Source organism: Scyliorhinus torazame, chromosome 26 (assembly GCF_047496885.1).
Source record: "Scyliorhinus torazame isolate Kashiwa2021f chromosome 26, sScyTor2.1, whole genome shotgun sequence".
In the NCBI taxonomy this organism is placed as follows: domain Eukaryota; kingdom Metazoa; phylum Chordata; class Chondrichthyes; order Carcharhiniformes; family Scyliorhinidae; genus Scyliorhinus; species Scyliorhinus torazame.
In genome coordinates, this window is record NC_092732.1 from 28534258 (window position 1) to 28540798 (window position 6541).

Consider the following 6541-nt stretch of genomic DNA (forward strand, 5'->3'; position numbering starts at 1 on the left):
CCCCGCTCTCTCCCCATAGCCCTGTATAAATGCCACAAACTAATCTCACTGTCCCGCTCTCTCCCCATAGCCCTGTGTCAATCCCCAAACTAATCTCACTGCCCCGCTCTCTCCCCATAGCCCTGTATCAATCTCCAAACTAATCCCACTGCCCCGCTCTCTCCCCATAGCCCTGTATCAATCCCTAAACTAATCCCACTGCTCCGCTCTCTCCCCGTAGCCCTGTGTCAATCCCCAACTAATCCCACTGCCCGCTCTCTCCCCACAGCCCTGTATCAATCCCCAAGCTAATCCCACTGCCCCGCTCTCTCCCAATAGCCCTGTATCAATCCCCAAACTAATCCCACTGCCCCGCTCTCTCCCCATAGCCCTGTATCAATCCCAAACTAATCCCAATGTCCCCTCTCTCCCATAGCCCTGTGTCAATCCCCAAACTAATCCCATTGCCCCGCTCTCTCCCCATAGCCCTGTATCAATCCCCAAACTAATCCCACTGCCCCACTCTCTCCCCATAGCCCTGTATAAATCCCCAAACTAATCTCACTGTCCCGCTCTCTCCCCCTAGCCCTGTGTCAATCCCCAAACTAATCTCACTGTCCCGCTCTCTCCCCATAGCCCTGTATAAATCCCCAAACTAATCTCACTGTCCCGCTCTCTCCCCATAGCCCTGTATCAACCCCAAAACTAATCCCACTGCCCCACTCTCTCCCCATAGCCCTGTATCAATCCCAAAACGAATCCCACTGCCCCTCTCTCTCCCCATAGCCCTGTATCAATCCCCAAACTAATCCCATTGCCCACTCTCTCTCCATAGCCCTGTATCAATCCCCAAACTAATCCCACTGCCCCGCTCTCTCCCCATAGCCCTGAATCAATCCCCAAACTAATCCCACTGCCCCACTCTCCCCATAGCCCTGTATCAATCCCCAAACTAATCCCACTGCCCCACTCCCCACATAGCCCTGTATCAATCCCCAAACTAATCCCACTGCCCCTCTCTCTCCCCATAGCCCTGTATCAATCCCCAAACTAATCCCACTGCCCCGCTCTCTCCCCATAGCCCTGCATCAATCCCCAAACTAATCCCACTGCCCCGCTCTCTCCCCATAGCCCTGTATCAATCTCCAAACTAATCCCACTGCCCTGCTCTCTCCCCATAGCCCTGTATCAATCCCCAAACTACTCCCACTGCCCCACTCTCTCCCCATTGCCCTGTATCAATCCCCAAATTAATCCCACTGCCCCGCTCTCTCCCCATAGCCCTGTATCAATCACCAAACTAATCCCACTGCCCCGCTCTCTCCCCATTGCCCTGTATCAATCCCCAAATTAATCCCAATGCCCCGCTCTCTCCCCATAGTCCTGCATCAATCCCCAAACTAATCCCACTGCCCCGCTCTCCCCCCATCGCCCTGTATCAATCCCCAAACTAATCCCACTGCCCCGCTCTCTCCCCATAGCCCTGTGTCAATCCCCAAACTAATCCCACTGCCCCGCTCTCTCCATAGCCCTGTATCAATCCCCAAACTAATCCCACTGCCCCGCTCTCCCCCCATAGCCCTGTATCAATCCCCAAACTAATCCCACTGCCCCACTCTCTCCCCATAGCCCTGTATCAATCCCAAAACTAATCCCACTGCCCCTCTCTCTCCCCATAGCCCTGTATCAATCCCCAAACTAATCCCACTGCCCCGCTCTCCCCCCATAGCCCTGTATCAATCCCCAAACTAATCCCACTGCCCCGCTCTCTCCCCATAGCCCTGTATCAATCCCCAAACTAATCCCACTGTCCCGCTCTCTCCATAGCCCTGTATCAATCACAAACTGATCCCACTGCCCCGCTCTCTCCCCATAGCCCTGTATCAATCCCCAAACTAATCCCACTGCCCCACTCTCTCCCCATAGCCCTGTGTCAATCCCCAAAATAATCCCACTGCCCCACTCTCTCCCCATAGCCCTGGATCAATCCCCAAACTAATCCCACTGTCCCGCTCTCTCCATAGCCCTGTATCAATCACAAACTAATCCCACTGCCCCACTCTCTCCCCATAGCCCTGTATCAATCCCCAAACTAATCCCACTGCCCCGCTCTCTCCCCATAGCCCTGCATCAATCCCCAAACTAATCCCACTGCCCCGCTCTCTCCCCAAAAACCTGTATCAATCCCCAAACTAATCCCATTGCCCCGCTCTCTCCCCATAGCCCTGTATCAATCCACAAACTAATCCCACTGCCCCGCTCTCTCCCCATAGCCCTGTATCAATCCTCAAACTAATCCCACTGTCCCGCTCTCTCCCCATAGCCCTGTATCAATCCTCAAACTAATCCCACTGCCCCGCTCTCTCCCCATAGCCCTGTATCAATCCCAAACTAATCCCACTGCCCCGCTCTCTCCCCATAGCCCTGTGGCAATCCCCAAACTAATCCCATTGCCCCACTCTCTCCCCATAGCCCTGTATCAATCCCCAAACTAATCCCACTGCTCCGCTCTCTCCCCATTGCCCTGTATCAATCCCCAAACTAATCCCATTGCCCCGCTCTCTCCCCATAGCCCTGTATCAATCCACAAACTAATCCCACTGCCCCGCTCTCTCCCCATAGCCCTGTGGCAATCCCCAAACTAATCCCATTGCCCCACTCTCTCCCCATAGCCCTGTATCAATCCCCAAACTAATCCCACTGCCCCACTCTCTCCCCATAGCCCTGTATCAATCCCCAAACAAATCCCACTGCCCCGCTCTCTCCCAATAGCCCCGTATCAATCCCCAAACTAATCCCACTGCCCCGCTCTCTCCCCATAGCCCTGTATCAATCCTGAAACTAATCCCACTGCTCCGCTCTCTCCCCATAGCCCTGTATCATTCCCCAACTAATCCCACTGCCCTGCTCTCTCTCTATAGCCCTGTGTCAATCCCCAAACTAATCCCACTGCCCCTATCTCTCCCCATAGCCCTGTATCAATCCCAAACTAATCCTACTGCCCCGCGCTCTCCCCGTAGCCCTGTGTCAATCCCCAAACTAATCCCACTGCGCTCTCTCTCCCCATAGCCCTGTATCAATCCCCAAACTAATCCCACTGCCCCACTCTCTCCCCATAGCCCTGTGTCAATCCCCAAAATAATCCCACTGCCCCACTCTCTCCCCATAGCCCTGTATCAATCCCCAAACTAATCCCACTGTCCCGCTCTCTCCATAGCCCTGTATCAATCCTGAAACTAATCCCACTGCTCCGCTCTCTCCCCATAGCCCTGTATCATTCCCCAACTAATCCCACTGCCCTGCTCTCTCCCTATAGCCCTGTGACAATCCCCAAACTAATCCCACTGCCCCAATCTCTCCCCATAGCCCTGTATCAATCCCAAACTAATCCTACTGCCCCGCGCTCTCCCCGTAGCCCTGTGTCAATCCCCAAACTAATCCCACTGCCCCACTCTCTCCCCATAGCCCTGTATCAATCCCCAAACTAATCCCACTGCCCCACTCTCTCTCCCCATAGCCCTGAATCAATCCCCAAACTAATCCCACTGCCCCATTCTCTCCCCATAGCCCTGTGTCAATCCCCAAAATAATCCCACTGCCGCACTCTCTCCCCATAGCCCTGTATCAATCCCCAAACTAATCCCACTGTCCCGCTCTCTTCATAGCCCTGTATCAATCACAAACTAATCCCACTGCCCCGCTCTCTCCCCATAGCCCTGTATCAATCCCAAAACTAATCCCATTGCCCCGCTCTCTGCCCATAGCCCTGTATCAATCCCCAAACTAATCCAACTGCCCCGCTCTCTCCCCATAGCCTGCATCAATCCCCAAACTAATCCCACTGCCCCGCTCTCTCCCCAAAAACCTGTATCAATCCCCAAACTAATCCCATTGCCCCGCTCTCTCCCCATAGCCCTGTATCAATCCACAAACTAATCCCACTGCCCATCTCTCCCCATAGCCCTGTGGCAATCCCCAAACTAATCCCATTGCCCCACTCTCTCCCCATAGCCCTGTATCAATCCCCAAACTAATCCCACTGCCCCGCTCTCTCCCCATTGCCCTGTATCAATCCCCAAACTAATCCCATTGCCCCGCTCTCTCCCCATAGCCCTGTATCAATCCACAAACTAATCCCACTGCCCCGCTCTCTCCCCATAGCCCTGTGGCAATCCCCAAACTAATCCCATTGCCCCACTCTCTCCCCATAGCCCTGTATCAATCCCCAAACTAATCCCACTGCCCCACTCTCTCCCCATAGCCCTGTATCAATCCCAAACTAATCCCATTGCCCCGCTCTCTCCCCATAGCCCTGTATCAATCCTGAAACTAATCCCACTGCTCCGCTCTCTCCCCATAGCCCTGGATCAATCCCCAACTAATCCCACTGCCCTGCTCTCTCCCCATAGCCCTGTGTCAATCCCCAAACTAATCCCACTGCCCCAATCTCTCCCCATAGCCCTGTATCAATCCCAAACTAATCCCACTGCCCCGCGCTCTCCCCGTAGCCATGTGTCAATCCCCAAACTAATCACACTGCCCTGCTCTCTCTCCATAGCCCTGTGTCAATCCCCAAACTAATCCCACTGCCCCGCTCTCTCCCCGTAGCCCTGTGTCAATCCCAAACTAATCCCACTGCCCCACTCTCTCCCCATAGCCCTGCATCAATCCCCAAAATTATCTCACTGCCCCGCTCTCTCCCCATAGCCCTGTATCAATCACAAACTAATCCCACTGCCCCGCTCTCTCCCCATAGCACTGTGTCAATCCCCAAACTAATCCCACTGACCTGCTCTCTCCCCATAGCCCTGTGTCAATCCCCAAACTAATCCCACTGCCCCACTCACTCCCCATAGCCCTGTGTCAATCCCCAAACTAATCCCACTGACCTGCTCTCTCCCCATAGCCCTGTGTCAATCCCCAAACTAATCCCACTGCCCCGCTCTCTTCCCGTAGCCCTGTGTCAATCCCCAAATTAATCCCACTGCCCTGCTCTAACCCCATAGCCCTGTGTCAATCCCCAAACAAATCCCACTGCCCCGCTCTCTCCCCATAGACCTGTATCAATCCCCAAACTAATCCCATTGCCCCGCTCTCTCCCCGTAGCCCTGTATCAATCACCAAACTAATCCCACTGCCCCACTCTCTCCCCATAGCCCTGTATCAATCCCAAACTAATCCCAATGCCCCGCTGTCTCCCCATAGCCCTGTACCAATCCCCAAACCAATCCCACTCTCTCCCCATAGCCCTGTATCAATCCCCAAACTAATCCCACTGTCCCACTCTCTCCCCATAGCCCTGTATCAACCCCAAACTAATCCCACTGTCCCGCTCTCTCCCCATAGCCCTGCATCAACCCCAAACTAATCCCACTGCCCCGCTCTCTCCCCATAGCCCTGTATCAATCCCCAAACTAATCCCACTGCCCCGCTCTCTCCCCATAGCCCTGTATCAATCCCCAAACTAATCCCACTGCCCCGCTCTCTTCCCATAGCCCTGTATCAATAGCAAACTAATCTCACTGCCCCGCTCTCTCCCCATAGCCCTGTATCAATCCCCAAACTAATCCCACTTCTCCGCTCTCTCCCCATAGCCCTGTATCAATCCCCAAACTAATCCCACTGCCCCACTCTCTCTGTCCATAGCCCTGTATCAATCCCCAAACTAATCCCACTGCCCCACTCTCTCGGTCCATAGCCCTGTATCAATCCCCAAACTAATCCCACTGCCCCACTCTCTCCCCATAGCCCTGTATCAATCCCCAAACTAATCCCATTGTCCCACTCTTTCCCCATAGCCCTGTGTCAATCCCCAAACTAATCCCATTGCCCCACTCTCTCCCCATAGCCCTGTATCAATCCCCAAACTAATCCCACTGCCCCACTCTCTCCCCATAGCCCTGCATCAATCCCCAAACTAATCCCACTGCCCCGCTCTCTCCCCGTAGCCCTGCATCAATCCCCAAACTAATCCCACTGCCCCGCTCTCTCCCCGTAGCCCTGTATCAATCCCCAAACTAATCCCACTGCCCCGCTCTCTCCCCATAGCCCTGCATCAATCCCCAAACTAACCCCACTGTTCCGCTCTCTCCCCGTAGCCCTGTATCAATCCCCAAACTAATCCCACTGCCCCGCTCTCTCCCCATAGGCATGTATCAATCCCCAAACTAATCCCACTGCCCCGCTCTCTCCCATAGCCCTGTATCAATCCCCAAACTAATCCCACTGCCCCGTTCTCTCCCCATAGCCCTGTATCAATCCCCAAACTAATCCCACTGCCCCGCTCTCTCTCCATAGCCCTGTATCAATCCCAAACTAATCCCACTGCCCCGCTCTCTCCCCATAGCCCTGTATCAATCCCCAAACTAATCCCAATGCCCCGCCCTCTCCCCATAGCCCTGTGTCAATCCCCAAACTAATCCCACTGCCCCGCTCTCTCCCCATATCCCTGTATCAATCCCCAATCTAATCCCACTGCCCTGCTCTCTCCCCATAGCCCTGTATCAATCCCAAACTAATCCCACTGCCCTGCTCTCTCCCCATAGTCCTGTATCAATCCCAA